This window comes from Vitis vinifera, chromosome 13 (genome assembly GCF_030704535.1).
Source record: "Vitis vinifera cultivar Pinot Noir 40024 chromosome 13, ASM3070453v1".
Taxonomy (NCBI): Eukaryota; Viridiplantae; Streptophyta; class Magnoliopsida; order Vitales; family Vitaceae; genus Vitis; species Vitis vinifera.
In genome coordinates, this window is record NC_081817.1 from 22,788,501 (window position 1) to 22,802,483 (window position 13,983).

Genomic DNA, 13,983 nt, shown 5'->3' on the forward strand with positions numbered 1-13,983 from the left:
TGAAGAGAACAGAAGTAGCATCATGGGCTATTAAGGAGCAATGGAGCATTATATAATATGATAGTGACTTGAGGCAGTGATTATTTTAATTCATAGTAAGATCTTGATCTGATAGTATATTTAAATAAAAATAAATGGAGGAGGAGACATAAAGGGGCAGGAGAGAGAAAGGGAGATTCCCTTTATGGGGTGTTTGGGTGATGGGTTTTGTCTCTTTCTTCCCATCCATACTCTAGTGATGAGTGATGAGGAGGGAAAAGGAGCAAAACAAACAGCTCCATAGTGCAGTCAAGCTCAGCTGTGTGGTAGAATCAAGCTCACCCCTGCTTGTTTTGTCCATTTCCCTCATTCACAGGATACTGCAGCCGACTGATGAAGCTATTTGTGGTTTGTCCACCTGTGAAATGGGACAGCCAACTGTTTTCTGTCATGCCCACCAGTCCTTACCCTATTCTTTCACACCTAAAACTGGTTGGAATCACGTTCCCCTTCAACTTTGGAATCCTTTTAACCTTGAAATGATTAGGACCTAGCCTTGCTTATAGGGTAGATTGGAATTGATGTAACTTCAATTTTGCCTTATGGGTTTTGAGTTGTACTAATATCTATTGGATAAAAGATTCACATGATATAAATAAATAAAATTAAAATATAAATAATAAGACTTTAAAATACATATACAATATTATCTGATCAATGATATCTTTTTTATAAATATCGAAAAAATATAAACCCGATTTTGTAATGGGAATGAAAAGTTACTAAAAAAAAATGAGAGAAAGAAGCTCAAGTAAGGAATCAAATCCAATAGGACAAAAATGGTTGCACATGATCCAATTTTGCAATATGAATTCATTATCATATCACTACCTTATTATTGTATGCTCCACTTCTAGATGCCTACACTCTTGCATGTTATAAAAATCATCACCTAAAAGTAGAGTAAATACAAATGAAGACAGACGGAACCCCATTTGATTGGTCTCTCAATTATGGGTTCTGCATACAATTTGTTCACAAGTTTATTTAGAGGGTTGGGTTTCTTCTTCTCACATGAGTTTAGATTCCCAAGAGATATATAAAGTCTACAGCTGCCATATTTTGTTTTGGATTTGAAGCTTTGGATACCCAAATCCTCAGAAAAGAGAAGGGAAAGTCATGGAGTTAGAAGAGGCATGTTCCCATCTGGGACTGACTGGATAAATGGCTGGACAAGAGCCATGGTAACACGTGACCCCCATTAATTATTTCAATATATTAATGGGCAATGGCAGCCAAATAGTTACAGGAAAGTCTTTTTCCTCCTTCTCTAATGGGCTAGGAGAGATCAATTTTTGGAATGCTTTAATGACTTGTAGGAAACTAAGGTTTTATTGAGAGAAAAAGAATCAGGGGATTGTCTCCATTTTCATTAGTGTCTTCACTTTACACCCACATATTCAACTAAGTCTCATTTTGATTCCAAAATGGTGGCATGCTCTTGAGATAAATTATAATAAAAAAGGTAGTGGGCATTGAAGTAGAAGAAATTGGTCACAAGTGAGGTAGGTAAAGGTGACTAAGGATGGGATCTTAAATGGTCCACACACTATTAGGAATTAGACAAAATACATACTTTACACCGATTCATCATTAGACAAGTTTGGCCACATGGAATCTTCTAGTGCCGTGATCCGAATATGCGCGCATTTGGGTTCCTTTCACATAATTCCTAATCATTTTTCTTGTTTGAAATCATTTTCAGTTACCAATCATATGTCTATTGTCTATATGATTAAAAGAAACTCATAATATAATTGCAAAAACTTTTTATCCTATCCGATATAAAATATTACAATTAATTCTCAAGTAAATATAATATTTTTATCATATCCCATGAAATTGCGAGGTTATTGTATCAAATAGATAGACATTCCTCATTAAACCAAACAAACTCTCATATTAGGATTAGAGATCAGTTCTGATGTTATTTATAATAATCAATTTTTAATTTTATAGATATTATCCGTTTTATGTCCGATGAGAAATATCACAATTACTTCATTTTTTTTTTCTTTTAATTTAAGTGGGAATGTAGTATTAGGATCAAGATTTAGCCATGTCTCCTGAAAATCAATTGACTATCAATAAGGCCAAAGTAATCCTTTTTATGTGTTTGGATATCCATTAGGTGTACAAAATGGGATTTGACCTATCCCACACAGCACACAAACTCGATTCATAGCAAATACTTATCTGAAATGTCATTTCTTAATAGCCATTTTTGCGGGCTAGAAGACATGTAGGTGATAGCTATGAGACATATTTTATGATAGCAGTGAATGAAAATGGGCACAATTGTAGGGGTACTCTTGAGGTTGAGGCAAACTTCCAAGAAAATAGGTGAAGAATCTGGGAGGGAGTAAATGTGTAGTGTGGAGTAAACACAACGAGATAAAAGAGTACGACACAAGATATGAAAATTGGGAGAAGAAGAGGGGTGGGGTATAGTGAGAGAGGTTAGAATGGCAGGCCCATAAGCAGGGAAGGTGACACAGAAAGGAAAGGGAAAGAGATGTGGCAGCAGCACCAACCCTTTGCAGGCTTTATTCAAACTTAGGGTTGCATGGCCGCTTCTTTATGGCCGACAACACATCACCCCTCCACCCCATTTTCAACTTAAGGTGGTCCTAGGAATTCTCTTCCCCCTCCCCCACGCAATAAAATGAAAACCCCAAATTATAAGACTTTCTGATTTTGGTCATTTTCCCATACATTATGAAATGCATGAAAGAATGAAATCAAAATTATAATAACACTTAATTTTAGTTTACATCCCATGTTTTAGCATGCTTGATAAAAATAAACCAAATATGACATTTTTTGGGGTTTTTTTACAATTTTTAAGAAAAATGTTTTAAAACCCGTCTTATTTGGTATAAAACTAAATTGGATCTGAATTCATCTTTTGATAAGATGGTTTAATGTAAATATAAAACAATTAGCAAATAGTGGTATCCAATGTGGTTACAAGTGTTATTTATTTATTTATTTATTTTGTTGAAATAACCTTTTTTTAAATAATAGTTTAAAAAAAAAAATACAAAAAGTTTGCTGGTGGATTGGGTGTACTAGAAGCAGCCATGCCCCCACAAAACCACTAACTAGAATGATATTTTTCCACAAGGGACCACCCTGCTGCAGAAGTTGCTTTTGGCCTTCTTGTTCAATGTATTGACCACCGCAGCTTAATGGGCCTGATATGGGCTCATGTCTTGGGCCCACCAGGATATATGCCCATGTGCATCAACTCAACTTGAAGATAATCATCAAACTACTACATTTTCTTTGTGATTTTAGCATTGATTACAATCCATTCTAATTGTGATCTTCTTGGGCAGAAATTAAACGTTGGCATTAGATTTGATTCATTATGATTTTGTTCTCTAGCATTAGCTTTTTGTGATTTAGCTTTTTGTGAAACTCATATAGGCCCATGTTGATTTAAAATTGATGCTCCCCAAATGATCATTTATATGAATAATGTTGTCATGTAAAATGAAATTTTCTTTTATTGAAAAGATAGCAGAATTTAGCATAATTTGGGAAAATCTCCCTTTCTCTTTTTCCTGTTATTGGAGTTGGGTTTGGATGTTTAAGTGGGTTGACCCAACCCGACCCAATAAACAAGAAAATAAGGGAGCTTTTTATCAGAAACCGTCGGTATTAAGAATTTTTTTAATTAGAAAAAAAGAATACATTTTCTCCTTTAAATTACAAAATAAAAGAAAGAATACAATTCTTCTTTACGAAGAAACAAAAAAATTCTCTTGAATTTATTTTTTCTCCATAAAAAATAAAAGTCAAAACTCTTGTGCTGTGAAAAAAAATAATTCTCGTATTTGTGGTTCCATTTACAACTTGAAAAAATAAAATTAATTACTGAAACAATCAAAATGTTCTAACATTTTAGAAGAAAACCTGAAAGCTTTATTTTACATCACCTATCAATAATGAAAAAACAATACAATTCCAAGGGAAAGTGGAGGAAAATGGTGTGGATGGCCATCAACCATGACATTAAATGAATTGAAGGAGACCCATGGGAAAATGAAACTCTTTTTCATGAAAGAGACTTAAGGTGAAATTTGGGTCACGTTTGGTTGAATTTAATCTGAGGTCCCCTTACTTGCCAGTACCATGTGGAATTTAAACTGACTGCCACAAAAAGGACTACCATGTGGAACTGAGGGAGAGATGATTTTTTTTGGTGAGAGATGTCATTTTGCCAGTGCTTTTTGACTGTTGCTCCATTGGGCTATCATGGATTACATTCCAGTAACTACATCCCACCAAGATGCTGGCTTAATTTTTGTTAGGGTTAATTTCATTTATCTCCCTTTAAATTTTGGTTAAATATACTTAACTCTTGTCGGTTTAAAATTTTATCAAATACCTCCCCTATCATTTTCATATGATATTTTTGTTTATCTCTTATCTAATTCAAAATAAAAAAGGTATTTGACAAATTTTCAAACCGATGAAAGTTAGTTATATTTAGCTAAAACTTCAAAGGAGGTAAATAAAATTAACATTTTTTTTTTTGTTAATTTTAGGCTTTCATATAATTATGGGAACCGGGACATGTTTGGGAGTGATTATGAGTAAATCATATTTAGTTTGTAGTGATAAATAAAATCATTTAATGTTTGGATATAAACAAAAGAAAAAAAAAATATTTTAATACTATTTCTGGTATTGTATTATAAAAAAAAAAATGATTTTTTTGGAAGAATTTCTTATAGGGAAAGCGGGTTTTCATACGTCCAAATGAAAAAAAAAATCACAAAATAGAAACCTTAATTTATAAAATACAAATTTCAAGCAACCATTTAAAAATAATTGGCATTTCATGCACTTAGTACCTTTGATCATTCAAGTTATGTCTTTTAATAATACATGTACTATTTTTGAATACTGATAAATATATGAAACTTGAATTATTTTTAAAAGTTTCTATTTTGTGATTATTTTTATATGGATGTATGAAAACACATTTTTTTCCACTTCTTATTAAGTGATTGTCTGAAAATCAATTTCCAATGATGTTTTATATCTTTTAAAATAATTTTTTAAAATTTTCAAATACCTAATTTTTAAGAGAAAATATTTTCAAACATTAAAATGCATTTCTAATCTTTTTCAAAATCATTCTCAAATAGGTTGTAACTTTAGAATTCAAGTCGAAATATCTTATATTTGAAACTTTTGCTTTTGTAAACCATTGTATTATTAAATATTCATATTTGAAACTTTTACTAGAACCAAATAGAATTACAAGCCACATAATTTTTTGGAAGGCCATCATTTCAATTTAGTATGTTAACTAGTAGTGGATGCTTATGACTCACTTAGTAAAAAAAAAAAAGTATGCATTAAAAAAAAAGTGATAAGACAAATATCATCATGTGATATCTCAACTTTGGATTCCAATTTTCCATCTCACAAATATTTTCACATACATCACGTGATATCTCAACTTTGGATTCCAATTTTCCATCTCACAAGTATTGTCTTTCATGTGATATCACAACCTTGGATTCCATGTTACTCTCAACAAGTTTCCTTAAAAAAAAAAAAATAGTAAGTTTCAAGTTCAAGTACTCTTTTAGGCACACACACCAAAGAAATAAAAAATAAAAATAAAAAGTATCTTTTTAGAATAGTTCTATTTAGTACCATTTTCAAAAATTTAAATAATTTTTCATAAATAAATTGTGCAAATTGCTATCATCCTTTTAAAAGTATTCAACAAAAGCATCCTTCATTTTTCACATTTTCCTATGATATCCTCTATTTTTTAAAAATTGATCTCACAACCCTTAAATAATTAACTTACCAAAACAACTATTTTCACCTATTTTGTCATTTATAGACCATTTACTTTGCTAAATATACACATTTTTATATTTTTATTTTTAACCAATAACAAATTATAAAATTTTCAAAATTTTAAATGAATATTAAAATCATATTATTTATTCAAAATATAAATAATAACATTTTAGAAAAAAAAATTAACAATACATTATAATATTTAAAAGAATTACACAAATTTTAATTTAATTTAAAATAAATATTAAATTATGAGAAATAAATAGAATGCAAATAGATAATAATTTTTAAATCAATAATATAGTAATATATTTTGTAAATAGTAATATTAATAATAAAAACACAAATCATATATTTAAAAAAAGAATAATAATATTTTACTAGAAATGATAAAATATGACTATTAATATTTTAATAAATTTATAAATTTTAATTTTTGGAAATAAATAATAATATTTTATAAGATGACAATAGTTAAATATATATTTGATCTAAAATAAACTATAAAAATGAGTACGATTCTTTTTTTTTTTTTTAATATGTAAATAAATCAAGTCTTTCTAATGGTAGGTATGCATTTACTTCTTAATAATTGAAAACATATCCTAAATCTCTTTAATCTAATAATTTATGATATTACTTGACTCAATTTTGTTAAAGTGTAACAATGTCGTTCTTGAACCTCATGATAGGTTACCCAAATGATGGTGATGTTGAATGCCATAAAAATCTTGGCTTATCATCACTAAATACCAATTGGTTTTTCAATGTAATGATCAAAACCTGATCCAAAAATTGATATTAGAACCAAGTTCATGATACATCACATTAGGGTACAATAATATCATTCTTAAGCTAAGGGATAGGTCACTTAAATGATTGTAATGTCAAATGCCATAAAGATTTGACCTATGATTTTCATGCTAGAAGGTAAAAGTTCAATCTAAGAAATTTTGATTTCCAAATTATTTTTAAAAATTACTAGAAAATTTTGAGTCCTAAATTATTTTTAAAAATGATTAGGCTTGTTAAAGAATCAAATACATCAAGTTTCACTTGATTTGGAGTATGTTTTCTTGGTGAAAATATTCAAATATATATATATATATATATATATATATATATATATATATATATATATATATATATATATAATTAGCTATGGAGGAGAAATTGACATAGTCACTTCGGTCTAGTTTTGGTCTAGAAAATTCTAGTGTTGTTTAGCATAATTTTTATATTCCAATTTATTTTTAAAAATAATTAGGCTCATTAGTCAATTCAACACATTTTTTTTGCTTGATTTGGAATTTGTTTGTCAATTGAGAAAATTTAAAAAAAATCTATAGTTGTGTATAGAAAAAAAAACTGGACATTGTCATTTTGTGCCAATTTTAATTCAAGAAATTTGGGTATTAATTCACTTGATTTTTAGTTCAAACTTATATTTAAAAATTACCAAACTCGTTAATGAATCAAATGTATTAAGTATCATTTTAGTTTGCCTAATGAGAAATTCAAGAGAGTTTAAAAACCCATTGTGGAAACTATAAATCTTTAGTCCATGCTTAAACAAGGGTAGTACTTTCATGAGTGAACGTAGGTTTACTCATGCCTAAGTTCTAATCAACTTCTCTTAGTTGCCTTGAATTTTGTTATTAGGTAAATGGAATTTAAGGGTCTATTTAGTTGGTGTTATCGAAAATAGTTTAGGAATAGTCTTTTCTATTTTTAGAAATAAAATTGTATTTGAGAACTAAATTTTAAAAAATAAATTTTTTTTAAAAAAAATATATGCTTGGTTAAGTTAATAAAAACAATTTTTTAAAATAAGTAAAATAAAAAAACTTGTTTGGAAATTGCATTAAAAAAAAAAGAGTGTTTTCTTCAATAACTTGATATTGTAGATATATAAATAATTTTTAGATTTACACTTCATTAAAATAAAAAAATTATTCCATTTTGAAAATTATTTGTATCCGTGTTAATTTTTATTAAACGAATAATTAATTTGTAAACATGTCTAACAATATTTGATTTCGATAATACTTTTATTCATACATATGGTAAACTCCTTAATTATTTTGAAACTTTTTTTTTTTAAATTATAAATGCATCATATTTAGACATGTTTTCATTAAAAAAAAAAAAAACTCATCTAAATTATATGCATATTAATGCAATCAATATTAATACAAATAAAGACTATAAGCATTTAGATACCAACATCATATTTTAATATAATATATTAAAGTCCCTGAATTTATAGATGATAGTTTTTTAGATAATATATACATTCACTTAATAAATAAAATAAGAAGAAAGACGATGAATAATGAAGAACAAGTAACGATGTTACACCCACAACAACTAATAAATAGAAGACGACTTTAAGGATTTATTATAAACATTGAATGTCATAACTCATAAGTTGACAACTAGATGTTGAGAATCATACCCGTCAACTCATATAAAGCAATGCAAATATCCCTACAATATAAAAATTGTTAAAAAGAATGAAATGTAATGTATGTATTTCATTGATATCAATTTATTTTCTAGTTAGTTAAATATACTTATATGATATAATGGACAACAATAAAACCAATCACCATTGTTCTTTTGTGTTTTTGACATAAAAATGCGCATACGTCCACACTCATAGTAACACATGAATCATTTTGTTCATCCTACTTTTATAATTATAAATCAAATTTATAAGCAATTTGATCATTAGAAATTATAATATACATCACATAACAATAATGACAACTAGTTAACAAATATATATAAATTTTAATATATAATTGAAGTATAAACAAATATTTAGAATTAAAAATAATGCAAGTCATGGATTAACATTGATATAATTTGCCTATATCACTTAGCAATTTGATCTCTACATGCTATAGCTACGACACTCTCATCTAATAAATCAATTGAGTGGCTTGTATAATTGGCTTATAATGAGACATAATCCTTAATATCGAAAATTGTGTCTTTAAAACATCAATACACCTTTCAATAATATTCTGAATGAATGAATCTCTATAATTAAAAAGTTCTTTATATTAGGTTTGTTATGTTTACCCCAATATTCTTGTAAATAATATTACTCACCTCAATATGGTGGTAAAAATTCAGATGTACAAGAATAACCAAAATCAACTAAATAATATTTTCCTTCACTTGGCGAAGGAAAATGGACTTCTAGTCTAGTCAATGCATCCAAAAAAATACATGCATTATTCGTTGTTTCTTCATAAGTGGTATAAACAAATATGAACATCATGCCAAAACCACATGTACACATAACATTTTGTATTATAACTGTTTTTTTACGCTTAAACTTAGTGTAGACCCCCTCAGCTAGGGGCATGGGCGGGTTTTTATTTTTATTCATTTTTTTTCTTCTTCTTTTCGGCTTTCTTGATCCACCCGAGGGCGGCTGGAAGTGAGAGGGGGGAGAAAGAGCTATCCTTAGGCGGCTGTAGGGAGCAGGAACAGGGGAGCAGGTGCTTGATTTTCGGATCTGGGGAAAAAGAAAGGAGAGGGCGTTCCAAAGAGGGGGGTGGCGGAGGAGAAGCGGGAAGTCCATTTCACCATTTTTTTTTCTGATTCCAGGTATGACTTCAATCCGCTTTGCGCTTCTCGTTATGAACTGTTCTTTTCTGTTTCTCATTGTTCATGGTTCATGATGCTTGAAGACTACATGCATTTCTCTGTTCTGGAACGCTTCAAATAAAGATCCATTGCTGCTCTTGTTTTTTTTTTTAAATAAATCTTCACAGTCTCACCTTTCTCTCATTTTTCTCTCCTTTTCTCTCTGCCCAAACATCCTTTCCCGTGGTTCTCTTCTTTTTTTCTTTTTTTTTCTTTCTTTTTCTTTCCTTCTCTCTCCGTCTCCATGGAAAGCCACTCACCTGCTCAAACACTTCTACCCCCCACCAACACCAGTTTTCTTCTCTAAACCATCACCCTCATTTCCCACCTGCATGCATGGAGCTTTACATGCATGGCCTTCTCCCTCTCCACCTTTATTTCTCATTATTTCTTTCCAACACCGAACCCACCACCTGCACCATCATCCAAACCGCCACTAGTGTCACCACCTAAGCTGCTATCCGCTTCGCGTTTTGCCATCGCGGGAGGAGGTTTTCTGAAGCTTTACTACCCTGGCAATGTGTGCCCGTAATCCTGGGAAGAAGTTTGCAAAGAGGATGACCCGCGCGCCCCCGTTCAAGGACGTGTTCGATTCACTGGTTTCCTTGGCAATGTCGGCGCCAGCTGTAGCTCTCGGTATGCCGCCCCTAAATCCTGTGCAGATTGGTACAATCGATGGTACCGGCTCCGCCGCGGTCACGACTGGTTGGTGCGTAGAGAGGTTCTTGGCGACCTTTGGCTGGAAGGGCATTCGGGCGTGTGCATGTGGGGCATCCAGCCCGCCTGCCACCGTTCCTAGTCGGGCATCAGAAGTTGGCCTGAAGTGATTTGGGCTGGGACGTGTTTCTTCAGGCGAGAAATGCAATGGGAAGCCAAAATTGCAACTATGTGGGATTATGTTTGGGCTTCCCATTACACATTCTGGGCATTCAAGGCCCATGGGTTTTCTTAAATAAAATAAAATATTCTTCCCACCCTAGGCCCATTAAAGGGCTCAATTTGAGCAGCCATTGTCTAAGTCCATTTATTATTATTATTATTATTACTTGAATCTTCAAATTCAATTTTTATTATTATTATTACTATTATTATTATTAACTCAACTTTTAAAATCTATAGTCTAATTTCCTAAAGTTCATTTATTATTATTGTTATCACTTAAATCTTCAAATTCAATTTATTATTATTATTATTATTGTTATTATTATTAGTATTATTATTATTATTAACTCAACTTTTAAAATCTATAGTCTAATTTCCTAAAGTTCATTTATTATTATTGTTATTACTTAAATCTTCAAATTCAATTTTTTATTATTATTATTATTATTATTATTATTATTATTAGTATTATCATTATTAATAACTCAACTTTTAAAATCTATAGTCTAATTTCCTAAAGTTCATTTATTATTATTGTTATTACTTAAATCTTCAAATTCAATTTTTTATTATTACTTAGTATTATTATTATTATTAACTCAACTTTCAAAATCTATTCATTTCTTATTATTACTATTATTATTATTATTATTAAAATTTATATTCCCGTAGTTTAATTTCCTAAGGTTCATCTCTTATTATTATTATTATTATTATTAATTCAAAATCTATATTCTCGTAGTTTAATTTTCTTGAAGTTCGTTTCTTATTATTATTATTATTATTATATAATTATTATTATTATTATTATTATTATTATTAAAAATCTATGTTCCCGCAGTTTAGTTTCTTAAAGTTCAATTCTCATTCACACTTTCAATATCTATTTATTATTATTATCATCATCATTAATCCAAACTCTCAAGAATCTCATTATTATTATTTTTATTACCTCAACTTTCAAAATCTATTTATTATTATTATTGTCATCATTAATCCAAACTTTCAAAAATCTCATTATTATTATCATTATTACCTCAACTTTCAAAATCTATTTATTATTATTATTATTATCATTAATCCAAGCTTTCAAAATCCTATTATTATTATTACTAACCCAACTTTCAAAAATCTCATTATTGTTATTATTATTATTACCTCAACTTTCAAAATCTATTTATTATTATTATTATCATTAATCCAAACTTCCAAAAATCTCATTATTATCATTATCATTAATTCAACTTTCAACATCTATTTATTATTATTATTATCATCATTAATCCAAACTCTCAAAATCTTATTATTATCATTATTGTTAACTCAACTTTCAAAATCTATTTATTATTATTATTATTATCATTAATCCAAATTCTCAAAATCTTATTATTATTATTATTATTAATTCACATTTTCAAAAATCTTATTATTGTTATTATTGTCATTAATTCAGACTTTCGAAATCTTATAATAATTATTATTATTAATTCAACCTCTCAAGATCCCATTACTATCATTATTATAAATTCAACTTTCAAAAGTCTATGGTCTCGTAGTTCAATTTCCTAAAGTCCGTTTCTCATTTTCTTTAACAAATTTTGATTTAATCACCGGAGCTCTAATCTTCAAAATGTAATTCCAAATACTCCAATTTTCAAATAAGCTCCAATAATTCAGTTTTCACTCGAATAATTTTTAATCACATTTCAGTTCCTAAATAATCTTCTGATCTTCTTGATTTTACATAAGCAATAGTGATTCCTTCATAATTCTTAAACACGGGATTTGTGAGATTAGCTCATGAGCAATAAATCGGGCTTTGTTGGGGCCCTATGTTTAACCATCTTTGACTGGCAATTATCGTGCTTACCGTATTTTGCTTGAGCTCCGTTTTGCACTCCGATATGTATGAGCTATGTTTTGTATTCATTAATTGTGCACTAATCCCGTTTTTTTTTATAGCGCATTGTGGCTCGTGGCCGAGGTACACATCCACTCCCTTTCTAGTCAATCTCTATTGCGTGTTTTGATTCTCATATTGTGCATGATTTAGGTGGATATCCATTGACTTTCTCGTTGATTGCCACGTCAGTCTCATTGTATTAGTAGAGACCCGACTTTAGGGGCTTAGAGGGGTGCTACGGTCTTTACCGTACCTTCCCGATGAGTAACCTGACCCCCGAACCCGATCCGGTTTTTCACAGACCACCTTTTCCAAAACAAGGAGCCACACTTAGGGTTTTTCTTTCTTATTTTGTTTACCCTTTTAAAAATAAAACAAAAATAAGTGGCGACTCCAAGTCATTTTTCAAACAATAAAGATCAATTTTTCGAAATCAAAATCGAGTTTCGCCATCGAGTGGGAAACGCATGAGCCGAAATGCGGGGTCCACACTTAGTTTATCCATCAATTGGGAGTCTTGTGCTAATATAGGTGTCATCAATTGCAACAATACAATCCTACAACAAAATATATTTATTATCATTAAGTAAAGAAAACAATGGCCATGAAAACTTCTTATGTACACAATGTTCAAATTTATAAATATTATTTATAAAATCTTACGTTTAATCATAGAAAATTTCTCTACCTAAAGCCCAATATATTATCTCTTTCACTCTTTTTGTTCATAGTTCTAGAAGTTAATCCCAAACAATGAGTTTCCTAATTTTAATTAGACTCAAAAATAGTAATTTAACCATTCAAAAATAAAAATAAATAATTTGAGTGAAAATTACAAAAGGCCTAGCTGTAGTGTTATGATTCAAATAATTTGGAATAGGAATGCAAAGGCCATTTCTCTTCATCTGCAAAGCTCCATTCCCTGAAGCTTAAATGATAATTCTCACAAATTAAAAAGGCCTTGTAGAGTTAAAATTTGCTCTTCATCTGCAAAGCTCCATTCCCCTAAGCCTAAATGATAAGTCTCACAAATTAAAAAGGCCTTGTAGAGTTGAAAGTGAATTACAAATTTACATTTATTTATTTATTTATTTATTTATTTTTGACAGAGTTGCAATCATTCAACATCATCTTCCTCGTTAAATTATATGAAGTTAAGGTGATATTTGTTTTTTAAAATTAATATTGAATGTAATTTGCTTTTAGACGGTTTGTTTTTATTTTTTCAACTTATTACTTATTTTTTAATTTTTTTTAACTCAATAGAAAAAGTCAAGGGATTTTTTGCCCAATACTAAAAATAACTTTTTAAAAACACAATCTCAACATTGCCTTGGTCTTATTAATACTTAATACTTAATAGAAATAAAATAATGAAAAAACAAACAACTCAATACTTGATACTATTAAGTTATTTTTAAAGTTAAATTAAGTTTTATTTAGATTTAAACAATAAATAAATAAATAAACAAACATCACTTTTAAGTGTCCAACCAAATTAAGACTTGAAAACTAAAATATTGCAGATTCACAGCCACCACCGCCGCCGCCGCCGCCCCCCCTTGGATATTTTCAATTTGATAAACACAACACAAATCAAGAAAAATTCAACCAACTTTTCCAAACCCTTGGCATTCATTTGATTCAAATGCAATCAGAAG